Genomic DNA, 22994 nt, shown 5'->3' with positions numbered 1-22994 from the left:
ATTCACCTCCTGGATCCCCCAAAGCCCCAGGGTAAAGGTATGACACTGAAAACATGTTTAGGAAATGATGTTTATCTGTCACAGGTGATCACACACAGTATAATGTATAGTGAAATTATTAGCTCCAGAAAGCAACTAACTAACCAACCCCCCGCAACCCTCAAGAGGATACACGGTTACGGAAATGGATGGATGATTGCATTTAGGCTTCAAAAATCATAAAAGTGGTGTTCAAGATTATCTTGCTGAACGGAATATGTTAAAGTATCATAAACATTAATTTGACATCAGAGTTTATTCTCTGCAGTAATCCAAAATCCAATGGAAAAATCCCCTTGGCTTTTTGGTGAGGGGACCTGGGCAACACTAACAACCCACATCAGTCTTGTTTTTGTAGTCTTCTTTCCTCATGCCTTTACAGTAATGTCCTCTAATCTAATCTAAACTAAACAAATACATATACACATATTTGTGTGTGTGTGTGTGTGTGTGTGTCTGAAAGTTGCTCCTGATGCTGCGATCGTTTCTTAAGTTTATGAGACCATACACTGCCAAGTCAACCACAAACCAAAAACAGCATTTCATTACAATGCACTGCAAGAGTCTGGATCATGACATTATTTTTGTGCTGAAAACATTCTGTAAGTTTGTTTAAAATAACATCATCATCGGCAGAATGCTCTTGACCACATGAAAGTACAGGTGTAAATACACTCGAAACGCATTGAGGACAAATTGTTATCCAATCTGCCAAACCACTTCTGGAGGTGGTCAGGGACGCTTTGTGACCACATCAAACACAAGCGTAAATGCAAATGCTTCTCCAATCCACATGCAACAACTCCATGGGTGAAAATGCGTAAGCGAGGTGCCACAGGAAGGAAGGAAGGAAGGAAGGAAGGAGACAACAACAACAACAACCTTCACCAGGTAGTGACTGCCAAGAAAAAGAAAACACGGATGATAGCCGAGGACAGGGGCGGAAATCCCGGGGGGGACAGGGGGGACATGACTCCCCCTTCAGTAAAGCTGTCCCCCCCTAGAATAATTTGAGATACAATTAATAATTTTTGAACAATGCAGTAGTAGTATTTATTGAAAGCACAATGTAAGCGGTGATCATTATAATCGCGCAATAATGTGCTATTTAAATCTTAAAAGATTTAGTCCCCCCCTCCCATTCCTAGTAGTGGTATATCCCACACTCTTTCCAACGGGCGGGGCTGCTTGGCAGAAGTAGCAGCGTGTGGCTGGAACCACTGCCCACATCGCGCATCGCAGGGTAAGATGTACACTCACACAGACACAGTTTAACTTAGGCTACACATGTTACAACACATCCCATTTACTGTTACAACAAGCCCCAGGCCCAGGCTGATAATATAAACTGTCTGCAACATTTCTCCTGCATTGTTCAAAAGCCTACTCAATTACGAGTGCTGCTAAGCTAAAAGCTAATGATTAAGCTCAGAGTTTAGTGATAGAGAGGACAGGAGAGAAAGAAGAGGGAGAAGACAGGACAAGAGCAGTCAGTGGTGGAGCGGCTCGTAGCTAATGGGTACCTGTCTGTAGGCTGTCCACCTGTCAGTGAGACATGAAAGACGTGCAGTCTAACGGACAAGGAGCGGTCATTACGCGCGACTATTACGCACGGTTGTGACGGAGCGTAGCTAATGGGTACCTGTCTGTAGGCTCTCCACCTGTCAGTGAGACAAACATAAAAGATGTGCAGTTTAACCGATGAGGAGCGGTCATTATGCACGACTATTACGCACGGTTGTGAGGTGCGCAGCGGGAGATCTGACAGCACACTCTTTATAAACCAGTTTACCAGTTTAATTGCAGGAAATGTTTAGTTGTTAAGCCATTTCTCATAAGTATAGACATTCACTCTGCCTGTTGGAGAGATAGAGAGAAGATTAAAGCGTCAAATTGCGGTAAAAGATGCTGTATAAAAGACAGGCTACAACTTTTTTTCCTTGCCCCCCCTGGAATTATTCTCTAAAATTTTACTGTTTACTGTCCCCCCCAACTATGAAATGGGATTTTCGCCCCTGGCCGAGGATGGAGTCACAGTGACACAAAGTGTCTGTTCTCCATTTGGTCCGACAAAAGTGTCCATACAATAACGCAACTTCACGAGCAGCTAACATCTTGTTGTTGTTGTTGTTGTTGTTATTGCGGCGCACAGGATATGACGTTATAGTCTGCTGCTGGAAATAGGTTTGTTCGAGACGGGCCAGGCCTGCGCAGATTCGATCACCCGCGATCGGTGCACAATGCATGCCAGTTAGTTTTGTGTCCAACTTCATTCTGACTTGCTGTGACGTATTACAAAAGTGGATGGCAATAAAACCGCGAGAGCGAGGCGGCCGCAGTTTTTAGAGCCAGGCGCTGCAGTTGCTCTCCACCGACTGCACCGCCTGGCTCTCACATGATCTAACAGCTGATTAGCTTAGATTTTTTTTTTTTAGAGATTAAGATTGTATTTGTCTGATTTGAAGGTTTATTCTGTGAACAGAAAACATGTTGTGTGACTGATGGTGAAGTTTAGTTGTCAGAGACTAAATAGGCCTGCATTCATAAACTATACAGAGTCTACTGTATATTAACACTAGACTTTTTAATTATTGAAGTATTCAGCAACACAGAGACTTGTGGTCAGTGGGATGTGAGGATTCATAAAATAACGTGTACAGATGTGAAGCCCTGACTGTATCTGACTGATCTTTAATGAAAGCTGTTGTCTTGTATTTTTTTTCTCTGAAAATATTAACCTTATAGTCAAAGACAGTTTATTCAGCCTGTGTAGTTGAAGGGACAGGTCAAACTGATATGATGCTGATTTACAGGAGAATTCATATCAAATAGAGGATAAACCATAAACATAAACTACAGATCACCTGTAAAGCATTTTAATAAATTAATCTATCATAATTAAAACAACTGGAGACTGAGAACAAACTGATATATGGGTCTGATCACTTTTTTAATGAATTGACATCATTCCAGACAGGATGTAAGTGTGTCTGTGACTTCCTGTACGGACTGAAGGCTGCTGGAAACTGTCGGGAAACTATCCGACTTCACTGCAGCTTTTTGTCATTGCCCCCCGCTGCAGCCGCCTGCTCTCGTCTACTTTTCAGGCGAAGCGAGCCAATTGTTTGCAAAAGAAGAAGAGGAGGATGTGACATCAGCAGAACGGAGCGTGATGGGATAGCAAACAGATCTGGATGTAAACACCAGAGATGCATATTAATACCAGGGGGGTATTCCATCAAGCAGGCTAAAGGCAAATCCAGGCTTAAATGGCCAAGTCTGGCTAATGTGAGCCAGAGTTCTGTTCCATCAAAGTGGCTAAGATTAGCCTCACATCGGTAACCATGGAAACCATGGTTCTGGCTAAGCATGATACATTGAGCTAAACTCTGGTTTCCGTTCCATCAGCCTGAGCCACAACTCCATTCCATCAAGGTGGTTAACCTGAATCCCAGCCTAGTAACCATGGTAACTTATGCTGCCGGGCAATCCTGGTCTGTAGCAGGATTAAGGTGAGGATTAGCTCCATCTATGATCAAAAAATGTTCAATAGACACCTAAAAGACAGTTCTGCCAGTGCTTTACACACTCACAATTGTCATGTAATGATAAAATAATATGTAGATCATAAAATATATAACATAATTAATAAAAAAAATAACTATTAAAAAACAAATTAAAATGTAATAAAAATAAGATAATTTAAAAAAACACTTACAACAGTAAAGCCAAAATCAATTTAATAAAAACAAAAATATAATAAAATGAAACTGAGGCATTAAAAAAAAAGATTGTACATGAATATGTGATTGCCCTCCCATCCCCACCCCACTCTGTTTCCAACTGGCTAGCAAATTCACAGCCAATTAAGGTCAACTGACAACGGCCAGAGAAGGAGAGGGACACACCCAGAGAGACACAGAGACAGAGCAAGAGAGAGTAAATTAGGAAATAATGGCATGCCCCTTCATCGAGGATCCTGTTGATGAGGAGGCCCACATTGTTCAGTGGGCCTTCCAACCACCGCCAGCCCCAAGGGTCTTCCAGGACAGGATTAACCCATTGATACAGACGGACTCCTATCTGTGGGAGAGGTACCGGTTCAGCCGGCAGAGCATAGTGTATCTATGCAGTTTGCTGGAACCACACGTTATAAAGGTCATACACTGCAGCCAGTCTCTGACCACTGTGCAGTCAGTCTGTGTTGCACTGAGGTTCTTTGCTAGCAGTACATTTCTGTATAGTGTTGGTGATGCTGAGAGGCTAGGTAAGGCAACTGTTTGCAGAGAGGTAAAAAAGGTGTATTTTCTATCCATTTTGATTATTTCTAGCATCACCATACATCATACATAGGGCTTGATTTGTTCACATTAACATATGGTTATCTTTTATATTTATGAATTAACCATGACACAAAGCAATCACATTAAAATGAGACACACACCATTGTGGTTTGTCTGTTCCTCATCCTATAGCACATTCCATACATTTAAGGGGATTTTCCTTATTTTGATATAATAAGGGATAGAGCTTACAATTGACTCCCAAATGATGAGAAATAGATAACTGATTCACTATCACCTGCATTCAATCAATAGATAAATGTCATGTGATTATTTCCTATAAACTGATCATTTCAGAAATGTCATATGGTAAATGTGATGTGATACATGTGATAAATGTGATGATTGACATAAAATAGTTTGATTAAATGCATCATCTGAAATGTACATAGGAATCAGTAATATTAATTTACACATGTGGTGAATTTCATTAGGCATACTTGAATTGTTAGATTTAATAGGTGTTCTTATCTACATATATGTTGTCCCTTTGATGCGGGATTTATATAACATGATATTATGCTGCATAGACCGCGGAACCGGGGGGGCAAGGGGGGCCATGGCCCAGGTAACTTTTGTACTCTGACATAGTTGGCTGCATTGGGATTGGGTCCCGCCGGGTCCCGCGGGTCCCCATTAAACAGTAGAAGAAGAAGAAAAAGAAGAAGAAGAAGAAGATGTAGCCTAGCGACAGGATGTCAACACAGGAACTTGGTGCACATGCATGAGCATTTCCACTCCATATTTATTCATAAATGGACGAATATGCCCTGAACCAGCTTTCATACCAATTTGCCGCTTGCTTCACCTGTCTGTCTGTCTGTCTATCTGTCAGCTCCATCTGTCATGAGACAAACATGAAAGAAGACGTGCAGTTTATTGTGTTTCACCGGCGACGAGCTGTCATTACGCGACTATTATGCACAGCTGCGCGCTCTTTATAACTCACTGTGTGAACCTATGTTGCATAATAAAGATTTGCCCCCTCGTAATTTTTAACTGCCCCCTCAGTAACTTCATCCTGGCGCCGGGCTTGCCTTAACCCCAATCACTGCGTGATTATATAAAGGTAGAAAAATAAATAAATACAGAGGAAGAGAACAGAATATGAAACAGCCTTTATTTAATTAAAAACTAAATGAAAACAACGAAATAGGAGCGCTATTCCTGACCAGTGCGTCAAAAGACATGCAGGCCAGGGAAACGAAACAAACAACCCCATGAATCTCTTTATTAATAGCCTATAAAATGACGTGTTTTCTCCTGCGGGACGGGAGAAGACACAAAATCAATGCATCTCTATTGTGCGGGCATAAATTCTCAGAGTTTTGCGGGAGCGGGTGGGAGTGGACATACACATTGCGGTTGTGGGCGGTAATGTTCAGAAATTCAGCGTTCTGGTTACTTTTCAGTAACTGCGCAGCTGCGCTTGTTTTGTTGTTGGGTGTGTGTGTGTGTGTGTGTGTGTGTGTGTGTGTGCGGCTCTGCACATCAGTCTGATATGAGTGCTGACTTGTGATGATAATGAATATGATGTTGATTTAGATTCAAGGCAGCAAGATGAGTTTTGGTTGTGGTTGTGGACTGGATGTACTTTGTTGTTTGCTATAGTTTCATCTGTGCATTTATGTGTAAATAGGCTTGGCCTGTTGTGTGTGAATGTTAGAGTGGGATTAGAGGGGTTAATCTGAGCGAGCATGTGTTCGTGTTCATGCGTGTACTGTAGATGTGACTGTGTGGCGTCGGAATAAAAAAAGTGCTCCACAACGTTATTTAATACATCAGCAATATTGTCTGTTTCAATGCATTTGCCCCCCCCACCCCCTCCGCGTGACTTGTTATGCTGAAATGCTGAATTGTCTTTGTCACTTACACATTAAGCCTGTCGGCAATATTCTGTCACGCCACCTCCCTTGCTTTATTAATTGCTGCAGTATTGCCTTTTTCTTAATTATGTCCTTATAGTCCTCATACACTTCCATAAGGAGCGTTTGCTCCGCCGTAGAAAAAGCCTCCACTCACTCGTTTCCTTTGCTTTTTGACATTTTGCAACATTTTCGGCACTCGACTAGTTTGGGCTTTATATTTTCCCTGGGCGGGTGCATGAGTTGAGGCTTAATAGGTGAGGCTTGAATTAGCGTCAGTTGGAGCCAGATGATTTCACTTGATGGAACGGGTTGGCGCTAGATTGGGAGTTGGCGTTTAGTCAAACTTCAAGATTACACCTTAGTCTGGATATTCTTAGCTACGTTGATGGAATACCCCCCAGGTATAAATGTATGTGGTCAAGCGCTATCCAATTACAATCTGATCATAAAAAAAAAAAACGTGTGTTGATGCCAGGTGTAAAGGGGGGCCATAGATAGATAGATAGATAGATAGATCATCTACATTACATGTATGCAATGGTTGTCTATCATGCCTGTCACTTATATTTTCAAAAACAATGCCAAAACCTACAATCCTATTTCTGCAGCTAAATCAGCCCAAATTAAGATATTTGGCATACCTAAAAAGATTTACTTCAACTCCAGTGAAGAGTAACTAAGTACATTTACTCAAATACTATAGTGTACTTCAGTAAATGTATACTAAATATAAGCTAAATCATGATGTATTGATTCCTTGAAATTCCCAATATAGTCTGAAGTATATATAATAATAAGAAGCCCAGCTTTTACCAGCTGCACAACTAAAGTAATGTACACTTAATACACTGGTTCTCAGCCTGTGAGTCACGACCCCTTTAGGGGTTGACACAGCTTCATGGGGGTTCACAAGGCTTTTTAAAATATATATTGGCCAAAACTCAGCCTCCCTATTTCTGAGAAGAAAAATAAATGAAATTGTTATTTTAAGTTTTGAATGTTGTGGAAGATAAAAGTTTAAAAACCTCTCACCGGATTAGAAAAGTACACACTTAAAAACAACCAATCAGCTAGATCAATGGCCAAGTGTCAGGGGGAAAACGTTAAATTTGTCAAACAAGAAGCCTATAAAGTATGTATGATTGTAAAAAATAATAATAATATTAATAATAATAATAAATGAATATATAATACAGACACAGAATTGTATAAAAAGTTATTGAAAATATCAGGAAAACTCATGGGAAATAATATCAGGAATAACAGGAAATAATCCGCTCAAAATTCATCCAAATCACTCATCTTTTCACAAACTGCAGTTATTGTGTTCAGTGTTTGGTTTAAGTGTACATTTTATCAGTTATTGTGTACTGTTATTAACAATAATAATAATAATAACATTTATTTTTAAAGCACCCTTCATGCAAGAATGCAGCCCAAAGTGCTTGAACAAAGCAAGTTAAAACAGCATCAATTAAAACAACAACGCCAACAACAAAACAAAACAAAAACAATAATAGTAGTATAAATAAAATCAACCTGTATTAAAAGCCAGATTAAAAAGATAGGTCTTTAATTTCTTTTTAAAAATAGCTAGGGAGTCTACCATTCTCAGATCTAAAGGGAGAGTGTTCCATAGTTTAGGGCCATAAAAACAGAAAGCAGCTTCATCTCTTCTCCAAGTGGCAGCAGTGTTGATAACGCATCTTTCAACCAATGTGTCCTATCACCTCTTTATAGATGAATTTGGCCCATCTCAAGTGACAATGGTGTCCATAATATATCTGCCCACCAAAGATGCCTCCTGTTGCTTCTTTATAGATTAATCTGGCCCAACTCTTCTTAAAGTCAATAATGTATCTGTCCACCAGTTTTGTTTTGAAGTCTGTACACCAGCTGTATTGTAGTTAGTTTCACAGTAACATTTTAGGATAAGTCACGTCCATTTCAGTCATAAATTAAAGCAGCAAAACAACAGATAGGGTACAGGTGGAGTCCGTTAAACTCAGTAATATAACTGCTACAAAACCTGTCAAACATGGCGCATCAGCAAGTCATCCTTGCCTGCGTATTGTTATGCATTGAGTATAATATGAAATATCCATAAAATATGTCACTTAGTCAGGAGTCGTCAGTTTACTCAATGATAGAAGAAAGGTCCCTTTTGGAAAAAGTTTGGGAACCACTGCTTTAATGCATCAATAATGACAATCCAATAATAAAATATGAGTATATTTTCTTCTGGTAAATAAACTATATTTAAATGGTGTACTTTAGTACTTCTACTTAAGTAAAATTTTGAGTGAATAACTTACTTTTACTTTCTTCCACCACAGTGCAAATCTGAGGTTAAAAAAACAGTGAAATCAATACAAAAAAATCACTTTGATGTCAAGTTATATATTTAGAAGACCAGAAACGTCTTTATTTTTTCCTTGGGGCTACCAGAGCTCCTGAAGGGCCCCAGAATATCACTGAACTCCACACAAGACGCCACCATGACACATCAACAACTACTCCAGCTAAAACAGTCCAAACTGCAGGTTCATTTGACTCACAATAGATCCTTTTATCACACTCTCATGGATGTCAATGCCAAAGTAGTACCAGGCAAACAAGCAGGAGTATCATGTCCAAACTTGTTCCAGTTGCTGACACTTAAATAAGGCCTACAGAGTATATCAGTCACAAACACTACACACACGTAAACACTGTAAGGCAAAAAGAAGAAATCTGTTAATCACTTACACATTACTGATCCCATGCTGCTGCTGCTGCTGCTGTTCTTGGTCTGAAAAAATCCACACAGACAAGAGGAGCCGGGCTGCGTGGCTAAACCAGCATCCAGTCTGACGTCCACAGCAACATAACACACAATACACACACATACACAGGTGACACTACACTCCGGTCCTCAGGGCTGTCTGGTCTCCCTCAACACTCCAGACAAAGTGAGAGAGACGGGAATGTGAATGTGAATATTTTCGTGAGAGCAGGGTCTGAGCCTCTCCCAGCAGCCTTGTGATCGGCTGAGCGGCTCAGTTCTTACCACCGTTTACAGAAATATCCACAACAATACTCTCACCAGGCAGCACGACTTCCCTTCCCCTCTTCATCCTTCCCTGTTTACTCCCAGCCCCCCCCCTTCTGTCTCCCTCTGAAGGAGTTTGAAGGCTCTTCTATTTTTTTTACAGTCATTGGAGAGTATGTGGAGAACCAGCATCATTTTCTCGAGTCCCCTTATACTTTGTCAGCTCTGGTCATGTAATGAAACAGCACAACAGCAGATGGCGTCTACACTGGATGCATTCAGACAGTACTGCTGTGCACTCAACATGATGCCAGTGCTTAGAGCACAGTACACATTACAGCTACATAACTACATAGCAACATAACTAAGTAGGAAAAAATAAAAGTAAGGAGCAAAACCTAGTACAGTATATGGCTGTGCTGTGTTGGTCAGTGTGCTAAATTGTAAGGGATAGTCAGTAGAAGTGTCTATTTTGTAAATTCCTGGATATTAAATGAAATTTATCTGCTGTTTTCCGCAGCGGTCCCAAAAGTATTTGTTTTTTACTAACCTTAAAAGTGGGCAATTGAGGGGCCTTGCTTGAATGAATTATTCATATGGGGCTTTGGAAACAAAGTTTTTTTCACCTTACACTGTGCCCTAACTGGATGCAAGCATCAGACTATGACGCCGCATTGCTTTACATCACACACTCTCTGTCCACACTGGATGCATTAATTATGGAACTCTGTCACATCATGCAAACAAACCACTTACATCGCAGCTGGGGTCTCAGAGTGACCACTGAAAAAATGGGTGGGTACGTACTTATTATTATTATTGACAACAATAGCATAATTAGTAACTTAGATAGATATTGTTGTCATTGTAGCTCCCATTGTATAATGTCAGACTAAAAATGGAAACAATTTGAAAATTCTGCAAGCTTCTAGAGGGGTTCTGTATTGGAACATGTTTAATATGGAAAACTGTGTTGATTGGTCATACTGGCAGACATTCATCTAATTCCACCAATTTGCAGAAAAATTGTGGATGAGTTCTTGCCAGACTGATCTACGTAGTATTAAGCACACAAATATTTTATATCTGTATTTAGATTCATAAAAACATAAATTTCTTCAACGCATTTGTTTTAGCTGTTTGAATCACTTTGTTTTTATATGTGTCTGACCACATTCACAGGTGGTTTGAATGATCAGATATTTTCATTTGCGTGTCATGCACTAATCAGTTAATGTCAGCCAAAGACATCTGGAGCTAAATCATAGAGCTTTCTCTTGCTCTGGGTAACCACACACTCTACTTCTACTTCCAGATCTCTGTTCTAGACATTTCCTAACATGTTTACGAGGAGGTGTATCCACTTGTGGTCTCAGAGTCCCAGCTTTTTTCCTTGGGGTTAATGTCTGTATCCCTCCCATACACCACCGCTGTCACCATCTAGGCTTTGTTGTTTGCGTCAGAGGAACTGCTTATTGAAAATAGAACTCTTCCTTCAATAAATCACCGGTTGACAGGGCTTTGTTGTTTAAGTACATGTGCATGTAAGTGTGTGGCCAAAACTTAAAGGATGCAGGACAAATATTCACACACAAGCACACAAACAAGCGTAATCAGATGTTCTGCATCTGATTTTTCCCACAATCACTGTGTCCACTTAATCCACTTACTGCAGTCTATTTAAAGGCAGTTGTAAGGTTCTATATTTAGCCATGCATGAGTATACATAGCAAACAATAATTATGGAGCCAAAGTCAAAAATGTGATTTTAGCTGTCCATTAAATATAAGCCTGGCTGTTGTTCAGTTAGTGTGTTTATGGGTTTCTTGTTTCTCATGTTACATCTCATAACTGTAGGCTACCTTGACAGCAAGCACAAGTCAAATAGTGTTGTCTAACAGTCTACATGTGGAAGACAGAGAAGGAATTATTATCATGGATATTTATACAAGCCTGATGTTTAATTCACTTAAAAAAAATAATAATCGTCTTGTCGCCTGGGAAATATTTTGGGAAAAGCTTAGTAATTTATGTTTACAAGCTGCAGTATTAATTTGTTGACCAAAACTATGACCGAATTTTTTCATCGACAATCTTTTTTCCATTGCGAAAACGAGATGATGACGAACTAAAAATAGATCTTAGTAATAAAAACTAAGATGAAATCTATGTAACGAAAATGTTAGTGGTGAACTATCGGACATTGAAACAGCCGTGCATGCAATTATCTTGAAATGCCGCATGAGCGACAGGCTGGTAAACCCCAATAAATAGTCTGCACCAGGTATTGTTTCGCTAGCAAAAACACTCTGGAGCAGTGTCAGTCGTTGGTGCGAGCGTGTTGCAAGTTTACAGTCTTAACTTAGCAGAGTTTTCTTGGCCTGACTGTGAGACACGAATTTAAACCTCCAGACTAACATGTTGCAGATAAGGAGAGAATTCAGGCTTTAATTATGTTTCTGCAAAGTTTACAATGAACCTGGGTACAAATCCTAGATGTCTCAGAATAGTTATTTGTGGTCTCAGTGTTTTTAAGAGTATAAACAAAGAGATGATGAGCTTTTCAAATGATGATCAGTAAGTGTGTGTGTGTTCATAAATCACCCCTTAAACCTGTCAAAAACTGCTGGAGAAATAACAGTTCGTAAGTTTGTAAAAAATATTTGTAGTGGTAGAAAAAATTTTTGTCTAAATGAAATTTAGACTGGATTAGTTTAAAGATGAAAAAAAACATATAGAAAATATAATGAGTAAAAGTTGACTAAAATGTCATGAATTTTCATCAATTAAAACTAGACTAAAACTATGAAGGATAAAATCACTAAAATGTGACTAAAACTAATAAGCATTTTGTCTCAAGACTAAGACTAAATCTAATATAGCTGTAAAAATTAACACTGTTGTGATGAGTACGGAGCGCAAGATGACGCACTTAGTCTAGCCTGGTAAGAAGCAAGGCTAGTGAATGCATCACTGCTGAGCCACCGTATAAGAGAGAAAAGAGCAGCAACACATGTCACTGTTTGTGCACTTCACAGATAATTAGGACACACCATCTGATAAGAGCTGATAACAAGTTTGATGTGATCCACTCTGCTGTTAGACATACTGACGTACAGTCCTAAGACCTGCAGCAAAACAAACTTTTCACAGGTTACTTACTACAAAGACTAAGAAAATAAATAAGTAATAATAAACAAGAGGTATCCTTTAGGAGGCACAAAATTCAGTACTCTTTTATCCAAGTCACATTCTGAGGTGCTTTTGAAATCCTGTAGAAAGAGAGCGCAAGACACTGAAGGGCAGGGAAGGGGAGCAGGATGAGAATGATACCACTCAGCATTCCATAATCTTTGTTATTATATAGTACAAATTAACCAAGTCCAACTGTCTCCTAGAAATTAGGTTTGTATGTCACTATTGTTTTCATATTTACATTGTGGCACAAACATAACTGATGCCTGGCTCATGAGACAACTTATCTTTGAGTCAATGAAACACTACATTTATGTACCACGCTGGATTCACAGGGAGGAAGCACTTCAGTTAAGGTTAGGGAATGATCGTGATTTCAGTTAAATGTCGATAAAAAAGATAATGATAGATTTTTTTTAAAAAAGCTCTAGGCATGACAAGTGTAGAGTGTATTTCATGATTGCCTGCTCTGGTTGAAAACAAATTAAATAAATACACTATCAGTGAAGATTTTGCTGATATGATCAACATTTTTGCAACCTGCCAGATACATTAATTAGCAACATTTCTTTGCTTAGCATTACATTCCCCCCAAAAATGTATTTGCTGTTTCAGATGAGTTGTATATAAATGTAACTTGACCACAGATGATGTCAAGAAAGGGGGGAATGACATAAACAAAACAAGAAGCATCACACAATCATACTGTATGAAGTTCAGAATGTAAATAAAAGGATTTATTAGATCAGGATGATTGTTTAAAAAAAGTGCTCTCTTTATGTATCAACAACTGTCCTGACTGTGTCTGTAATAATCAGCTGCAGGGAGGAGGCTTCATTACATCATGGATGATATCATTACTTGGCTACCTCACTGTGAATGACCCTCCTCTGTTGGAACCAGCAAAACACTACAGACATCACAAATAATGAACCTTGCCAAACACTAAAAGTCACAGTCCTGTGGGGATCCTCACGATGAGCACATTTGTGAGTAATGACTCACTGAAGTTGTCTGCCATCAGTCTGTGACGTTTCCTATGGTACCTTCACTTCAATAATAGATTAGCAGAATGTTCCCACCCATCCCACAGCTGAAAGGAACAGCTGTTGTTTTCTGCTGCCTGTTCAGCCACAGTTACAGTAACAAGTTGCGTTTATGATATCCTCAACCAAAAAACCTGTTGGTGCTTATAGGCTGGCCTGGAGCAACACTGACAACACAGAGTGCCTGAGATGAAGCATTTGTAGTTGTCTAATGCCCAGGACCCTAAATCTTTGAAAGTGGTAGGGTTTATTATATCATAGAGAGGCAAATGTGTGCTCACTGGAGGGACATTTTACTGCTTCCTGCACATTGCTTTTAGACCACTTACTGTGTTTACATGCACACTTAAAATAAATTAGTTTATTAGGTATTCCATTTCTGGGGATACTGTATACAATTAAAGACCCATTGGATCCTACTTTTTTTTTTTCCTTCTTTTTTTTTTTCTTCCCCCCTCTTTATTGGAAAAACTTCCTAATATGAGCCAGAGAGGCCGTGATACACCATAGTGTGTCAAGGGGAGAGTAAGGGACAAGCAGGGGGGATTGAGGGACAGGTGCTTAAGTACTGAATTATATAGCGACAGTGCATGCGGAAAAGAAGAAGAAGAAAAAAAAAACAGAGGAGAAACAGGCAGTGTAGCTGATGTATTGTGGCCTTGAGGTTGTTGTGCTCCATATAGATTACCGAAAATAAACAAATAAATGTATAATAAAGAAAAAAAAAGGGGAAAAAAAAAGAAGTCTATACTGAACACCAGAAATGTGAGAGTCCTGGTGATGGAGGAAAGCCCGATTATGGAGAAGAGTTGCCAGAGCAGTGTGGTAGGTTTGAGAAGCAACTGAGTCCCTTTTGAGTGATCCCATCGGTTCTTTGCAATACGTCACGGAGCTGAAGTATCAAACATGCATGCGTGTATTTGAACCCTCCCAATGTGTTTATGAGAACCATCACCAGGGTCCAGGGCCAATGTCCCAGCCCAGCGGGGGAAGGCGGGCGGTATGGCACCCCAAGGCTGCAGGAGCACCCAGAGCCCACGCCCAGGGAGCCGCAGAGGCCGCGGGACACCACGCAGGCCCAAGGAACCGGAGCGGCAATGGCCAGCATCCCCAGAAAGCCAGAGACACACCCCAGATGGGCGGGGCAGGAAGGCCCACCCACCCACCACCCAACGCAGACTTGGAGGACAGATAAGGATGGGTTGGGGGGCAGCATGGAGGGCTACAGGACACCACTGTCCCATAGCCTGCCCCATCGTGAAGCCCCCCAATCCATCAGTGGTCTGTACCTCGAAGAGTGAATATACGTGGTGCGTTAAAAACTGTGAAATGTGTGGTAAGTGAACTAAGTGTGGTTTAGGAGGCCAGGCCAGTGTAGGCCCGGCCCGAAGGCTGGAGGGAAGGATGAGAGGGGCTAGAAGGTGGTGCCAACTAGACCCTGGTGCCGCGAAGCCCCCAAAGCCCATGGACAGCGGGCTAGGCAGGCCAGGCGGGACCCATTGGATCCTACTGAAGATTTACTTAAAACAATTTATAAAAATGTAGTTTCATTTTTACCAAAAGGCTCCTTTTTCATTTTGCTAAAACCGATGGGAACTGTAGTTTTTAACAAACGTAACTCAAACAGGAGGAAACAGAGTATTTGTTGGGAACGATTTTCAGCGGTGAATTAAACCATGTTTGGGTCTCCAGTGACTGGCTCCAGCAGCAGGAATTATTCACAATATCCTAAAATGCTGCAACTATAGCAGTCTTAATGATCTCATTTGCCATTACTTAAAATGGTTGTCATTATCAGTACTTACGAGATTGTAATTAAATTATTTATACAATACTGTTCATTTTAATCTAATATCAGTTTTCCACTGGGACTGTTGTTTAGTTGTCAATGAATGCCCTCTGCTGGGCATCTGGGTGTGCCCCTCAGGTTATGTCCTGCAAACTTGAGCAGGGCACCCAGCTTATCATTATCGAGTGCACCACACTCTCCGGATGGCAGAGCACACTGTAGCCACTGCACTGTAGGCACTGCACTGCTGCAGAGTGCCGTGCAGAGTGAATGTGTGATTAGCTTAACTGGTCATTAATTCATGGAGAAATATAACGCTCCATTTGTTAAACCACAGGGCTCTCATTTTAGTGTAGAGCGTCAGACTGAAGTTACGAATGCTCCATGTCAGGTCACTCACTCTGTGAGACCGCAAGTGTTACTTGAAAAAGTTAACACTGACCAATGGGACAGACTGGCCAACCTGTTTGCTCTCACTCAGTGGATGGATGATTTGAAAAGATTGTTGAAGGCGGGATGGCTGGCTTTGTGGTCAATTACTGTCAGTCTTACAAAGGAGGACGACACTTGAGCAGTTTCTTCCAGTTTGATTTGCTAAAGTTAGCTATTGCGCTAGTGTTACGGAAAAATTAAATATTCCTCTTAATTTCCCAATTTCTGATTAGGTGGACATGATGACCCTTAATACACATAATGTTATTCATCCCCACAACAAAATACTTTTTTTCTAAACTGATATGAAGAGTGTGCTGCACAACATTTTTGATGACCTCCGTCCAGTCATTTCATCTTATCATATTTAACTACAGTTTTGTTGACAAGCAGTGGCAGCTGGTATGCAATAAATTATTAATTAAAATAAAATGAAACACAACAAGACAACATTTAAGACTCCCATGTAGCCTACAGCCCTATGGTGACATTGTTTTGCATCCAGCTAATGAAATTACGTCATCATAACGTTTCCTTTTTTTCTATATGTCACAGTGCTAAAAAAGGCTTCTTTACTCAATATCAAGTGTTTTGGTAAAGACATTGTTTTGCTGTGATGTCATTTGTTGGGCTCACCACGATGTGACTTTGCTATTTTGGATGTAGTCTCAGAAGATATCTCTGGTATGACCTGCTTACTGACTGTTAGCTGAATGTTTTCTTTTTTTCTATGTTTTAGAAATTTATGGAGCTTATTACCTCGAGGGTTGCTTTGCTATCCTATGTGATTCTGTTGTTACCAGGTACATATGTTATTTTATTTTGTTCATCACATGTAAGTCAATTGACTTTTATTATTGATTTATTTGCCGCTTATCTCGGGCAGTCTGCAGTGTGCTGTCTTTGCGCAATTTATGGAGCTTATTACAACGAGGGTTGCTGTAAGATCTAATCGGATTCCATTGTTGCAGTGTGCTGTCCCCTTGATTAAATGGCCAGTTGGAGCCAAAAAGAGAAGGTCTGTGCCTTGTTAATCACACAGCGCAAGAGAGAGAGAGAGTACACATCGCTACAACATAAAATTGTAGGAATTCCTATTCTTAGAGCTGTACTATTGAGTTTCTCCCTGAGCATCAACAGTTTATCTGAAAGACGTGTCTTTAAAGGAAAAATACTCACCAACTGATGGTTATTGTGTGATTATGACTATGATGTTCATATTAAGTTTTTTGTTCTTTTGTCAGCTTTTCCCCAGTGAAATGGTTAACAGAATATCAAATTGTTGTTGACAGTACTGTATTTTCAAGAGAAAATTAAACAATCAGCCAGTCTGACACACAGTATAAACAAGAAGTGGAAAGGTTTAACATTCTGTAACAAGACTGAAAAGACTGTATAAGTTGTTTGTTCAAATATGTAAAAACACAATCTTTACTTTTACATTCCTTAAAGGGTAACCAACTAATTCTGGTATTTTTCAACGTGGACCCCACGTTCTCATGTTTTTGTTTCCAAGTGACTAATGGCATCAACACTTTTTGAAATTGGTCTGGTATTGAGTGGGGCTGCTGCAGCCGGCAGCAGCGAAACAGGCTGCATGTAACCCCCTGGGGCAACCGAGTATTGTCAATGTACATCCACCATAGGTGTTTGTTACTGACACTGACAGGCTGAGATTGTTATTCTAAGTGTCTCATGAAATTATGGAAAGGAACCCTACAGAGACAGACCTTTCTTGTTAAAGAGTGAGATCATTTTCAACTAGAAACTGCCTAGAAATCTCCATCGCCAAACCCACTAGACTCCTTTGAAATAAACAGTAATTTTATCATCATAAAACACACTTCATTCATAATCCACAAAAACAAAATAAAACTCACCAAAACCATCTTGGTTTGTCTTTCCACTGTTCTAACAATCACCAACTCTAGTTTGGTAAATAAAACCTTATTCATCCAGTTAGATGTGAAAATATGCTGGCTTTACACACACTTAAATTACTGTTAATTTAAGTGACATCTGGTGGGTTTGGCGATAGCAATTTCTGGCTGCGTAAGGATCCTTTCCATAATGTTGTCAGACACTTACAATAATAATCTGAGCCTGTCCGTGGCAAAAATAAGCACTTTTAGTGGCCGTACATTGAGGGTGCTAGTTGTTACACTGCAGCCTGTTTCACTTGTTCAGACTGCTGCCCTCTTTCTCAATACTGGACCAGTTTCAAAAGTTGTTGTTCCCATTCGTCACTTAGACACAAACCCTTTAACATTTACCAAATATTTTGATAGCCATCACCTCAGTTGAAAAATAGAGGCCTTTTTAATGTGTGAATTAAGAAATGTTTTTTATATGATTTTGTGCATTTTAAATAGTTTTTCAGTTTACTCATATCCATTAAAATCATCTCATCATTAGTAGGGTAAATTACTTCAACAGTGCTTTCCAATAAAAGACATAATAGCCCCTTTTCCACCGCAAGAACTTTTGTCATTTACCCGGTATTTTGAAAAACCTTGGTGCGTTTCCACCAAAATTACCCGGGGAAAAGACTTTCCCTCAACCCCAAACTTTCCCTGAAAAAAGTACGTAGTAGGGAGGTAGGATTTTTCAGATTACCCGGAATTCTTGAGGGGCGGGGCTGTTTGCTGAAGAATGCGGATTGATGGATTACACACTTGCAGCATTCCACACTTCTGTGCCAGTGTGGCTGCAAACTTTATTTAATTTCTACAAGCTTCACTTCGTTTGTGTTTTGATTAAGGATGGGTACCGAAACCCGGTACTAAATTAGCCCGGGGGCTAAATCATCAAAGACCATAGTAGGCTAACTGATAGGCGCTAACGGTATCAGCTCTTTTGTGATGGTGCTGAACTCCTCCACAAACATATCCACAGACGCCTACACGACACGGTAACCGGTGAACAGCCGAGTGACGACAGTGAAAACGAAGTGAAGATAACTCGAAAATGACTTGAGTTGACAGCAGCTACATTCGTTACTGTAAGTGACATTAACCCTTGGCGAGAAAGAAGCCAATACATGTGTTCTGCAAGCAACATGTAGACATTGATATTCAATATGCTCCGTCCAGTCTCTCATCTACTGTCACTAAAATTATGTCTTACACAAGGACAGCATGCTAGTTTGGCTGATAGCGAATTGTTACTAATAAGCTCAAATGACAGCTGTCAGTGTGTAGCCTAACTTAGTTTGACATGCATCTTAAAATACTTTAAAACTTAGCTGCTGGCTGAGACAAACAGTCCCTCCTCTCTCTATGTTACCATGTTACCAGCCAATAAGCTGGCAGAGCTAGTTATAGGGCACACACCGAATCACCTATGTCATCAGCCTGATTTTAATAAATTTTCCGGAACTTTGAGGTGCGGTGGAAACGCAAACTACACAGATTACCTGGAATTCGTTTACCCAGGTAAATAAATTCCTGGATATAAAAGTTCCTGGAAAAGTTGGTGGAAAAGGGGCTAATGATTGTGTTACTAAAAGTTGCTTGTTTCAATGGTATTTATTGAGTGAGAAAACAAAATGTGTGAGTCGTAAGATGTCTCCATGCTGACACGTATATGTGTCTCATATCTTCCATGCTGTCTGGACTGTCTGAGTGGCTTATGCAGGCCTTCTACGTGTGTGTGAGAATGTTCGCCTATTCAGACACCCAGTGTAGTGAAAAACAGAAACCTATTTCAACCCTGCTTCCTTCAACAAGCTCAATCTGTAGCCAGTCAGCTACTTTTCATCATCATCAAGTTGGCAACCAGCTCACTTGACCCAGGCTCACTTGATCTGCTTAGAAAATCTGTGCAATGAGAAAATTAGGGCAGACTGTGAAATCAAAGTTCTCTGTGGCTCAGTGGATCAATTCTATTGTTCAGCTGTGTTGTGAGTGGCGCTGGTCAGCTGGCCTCAGTCCAGCTAACAATACCAAAGACAAACGCTTTCCAAAGGATATGGCGGCCAACCCCCTCCACCACCACCACCGCCCACGTATCAGAAACAGGAAAAGGAAGCAGAGGGAATGCAGCTTTGACGGCATAACAACAAAGGTTGGGGTCTGGGGGGGGGGGGGGTCCTCTGGGTAACACCACAAAGCCCAACCCCCCATCAGAATGTAGCACTTGAGATTAAAATAGCTGTTGATGGTGAGAAAATCCCCCTTTAATATTCTAAACCTCTATATGTTATTTCTTACTCATATATTATAGGTAATGTCTCCCTCCAATCTGGCACTTTTCCAAATGCTTTGAAAACTGCGGTCATCAAACCTCTCCTAAAGAACAGCAGTCTTAATGCCACTGTACTGAACAACTATCGGCCTATTTCAAACCTACCATTTTAAAGTAAAGTTATTGAAAAAGCTGTCTACCAGCAACTTAGCAACTTTTGGAAGCTGAAAAATTGCTTTGATAACCTTCAGTCAAGTTTTCTGCCCCATCACAGCCCTGAGACTACATTCACAAAAATAATAAATGACATTTGCCTGAACACGGACTCAGGCAGTCTCAAGGCTGTTGGATTTAAGTGCTGCTTTTGATACCATGGACTATACAATTTTGTTACAAGACTAGAAAACTGGGTCAGACTCTCTGGAACTGTCCTTAAATGGTTCAAGTCATATCTTCATGACAGGAAGTACTTTGTTTCAGTTGGTACCTATAAGTCAGAGCAGATGGCCGTGACATGCGGGGTCCCTCAGGGATCCATTCTGGGACCCCTTTTGTTTAATTTCTATATGCTTTTATTAGGCAGAATCACACAATATAATAAAGTAGCGTACCAAAGTTATGCAAGTGGCACGCCTGTGTCACTGTATCGAGCAAATCAATGTTTGGATGCATCAAAATTTTCTCCAACTTAACAGAGAACAGAATTTTTCTCTGAACCATGGATAGAAACAGTGTCAGCTCTCACCTTGAATCCTTCTCTTATCACTAACAGTCAAGCAAGAAACCTTGGTGTTATCCTGGACTCAGATTTAAGTTTCCACAGCCACATCAAATCCGTAACGTCACCAGCCTACTACCATGTAAAAAAAACATTGCTAGAGTCAGAGGAATAATGTCAAAGCAAGACCTTGAAAGGCTCAACTGCACCTTTATTTCCAGTAGATTAGATTACTGCAGTGGTCTGTTTGGCCTTTCAAAATAAATAATACAACCACATTACTCCAGTTCTAAAATCCTTACACTGGCAACCTGTCACTCAGAGAATTGATTTCAAAGTCTTGCTGCTTGTGTATAAATCACTCTGTGGCTCAGTGCCCAAATATATCTCTGACATGCTTGTGACATATGAACCTTCTAAGACCCTGTAGACTCTGTAGCAGAATTTGATGGTCAATTGTGTCAAACACCGCACTAAGATCTAATAAAACAAGTACAGAGACGAGTCCTTCGTCTGAAGCAATCAGATCATTTGTAATTTTAACTAGTGCTGTCTCAGTGCTATGATGCACTCTAAATCCTGACTGAAATTCCTCAAATAAATTACTATCATGGAGAAAATCACACAGCTGGTCTGCGACTACTTTCTTAAGGATCTTTGAAAGAAAGGGAAGATAACATGGGTCTATAGTTGGCTAACACCTCTGAATCCAGGGTGGGCTTTTTTAGGAGAGGTTTAATTACAGCTGCCTTAAAGGACCGTGGTACATAGCCTGTTAATAAAGCCTTAAAAAATTGATCATGTCTAATAAGTGAGTGTTAACTAAAGGTAAGACTTCCTTAAGTAGCCTAGTTGGGATGAGGTCTAAGAGACACGTTGATGATTTAGATGAAGAAATCACTGCTGTCAATTGTTAAAGAGAAATCGAGGAGAAGCTATCTAGATAAATGTTAGGTCTTACAGCTGTGTTTGAGGTTAGATAGGTACTATCTGAGGACAGGAGGTCATGAATTTTGCCTCTAATAGTTATAATTTTGTCATTAAAAAAGCTCATAAAATCATTACTGCTAAGGGCTAAAGGAATACAAGGCTCAATAGAACTGTGACTCTCAGTCAGCCTGGCTACAGTGCTGAAAAGAAACCTGGGGTTGTTCTTGTTTTCTTCTATTAATGCTGAGTAATAGTTTGCTCTGGCATATACGTTTTGAGACTGTCTGCCCAGACTAAACGAGATTCTTCCAGTTTGGTTAATCGCCAATTCCTTTCAAATTTTCATGATATTTGCTTTAACTTACCAGTTTGAGAGTTATACCAAGGAGCGAACTTTCTTTGCTTTTTTTAACTTCTTTTTAAGAGGTGCTACAGAGTCGAATGTTGTTCGCAGCGAGCCTGCGGTGCTATCGATAAGGTGATCAATTCGGGAGAGTTTAAAGTCTGTACGGGAAACCTCTGTTACTGAAGGACATGGTATTAAATTTAAAGACAAAGGAATCATTTCCTGAAATTTTGCGACAGCACTATCTGATAAACATCTAGTATAGTAACCCTTGCTGAGTGGCATGTAATCAAGTAAAAAGAAATCAAAAGTTATTAAATAATAATCTGATAGCGAAGGTTTCTGTGGAAAGACTGTTAGGTTATCAATTTCAATTCCATACATCAGAACTAGATTGAGGGTATGGTTAAAACAGTGAGTGGGTTTATGTACACCCTGACTGAAGCCAATGGAGTCTAATATTGAGATAAAGGCGGTAGCCAGGGAGTCATTATCAACGTCAGCATGAATGTTAACATCACCTACAATAATAACTTTATCTGATTTAAGAACTAAACTGGATAAAAACTCTGTGAATTCAGATACAAATTCAGAATATGGGCCAGGAGCACGGTACACTATAACAAATAAAAGTGGCTGCGAGGTTTTCCAGGTCGGATGTAAAAGACTAAGAACAAGGCTTCCAAATGAATTATAATCTAGTTTAGGTTTAGGGCTGATTAATAGACTAGAGTTAAAAATGGCTGCAACTCTCCCTCCTCGGCCGCTGCCTTGAGGAATGTGGGAATTATTATGACTGGGAGGAGTGGATTCATTTAGACTGACATATTCGTCTTGACATGGCCAGGTTTTAGTGAGGCTGAGTAAATCAATATGATTATCTGATATTAATTCGTTTACTAACACTGCTTTCGATGATAGAGACCTGATATTTAACAATCTGCATTTAATTCTCCTGTTTTGTCTTTCTGTCACAGAAGAGGTTTTACTTTTTATGAGGTTGTTATGCACAACTCCTCTTTGTTTAATTTTAGATTTAGATAATTTAGTTGGTCGGGGGACAGACACCGTT

At 40.0% G+C, this 22994-nt stretch overlaps 1 protein-coding gene across 2 annotated transcripts in view; it reads right to left on the bottom strand.

The window, feature by feature from the left end:
- mcf2l2 (MCF.2 cell line derived transforming sequence-like 2) overlaps positions 1-22994 on the bottom strand; it is a 267264-nt gene that overhangs the window by 224174 nt on the left and 20096 nt on the right. The window lies entirely within an intron of this gene.

This window comes from Epinephelus lanceolatus, chromosome 6, assembly GCF_041903045.1.
Source record: "Epinephelus lanceolatus isolate andai-2023 chromosome 6, ASM4190304v1, whole genome shotgun sequence".
NCBI classification, from domain to species: domain Eukaryota; kingdom Metazoa; phylum Chordata; class Actinopteri; order Perciformes; family Serranidae; genus Epinephelus; species Epinephelus lanceolatus.
Note: the sequence above shows the minus strand (reverse complement) of the source record. Positions and strands in the feature narration are given on the sequence as shown.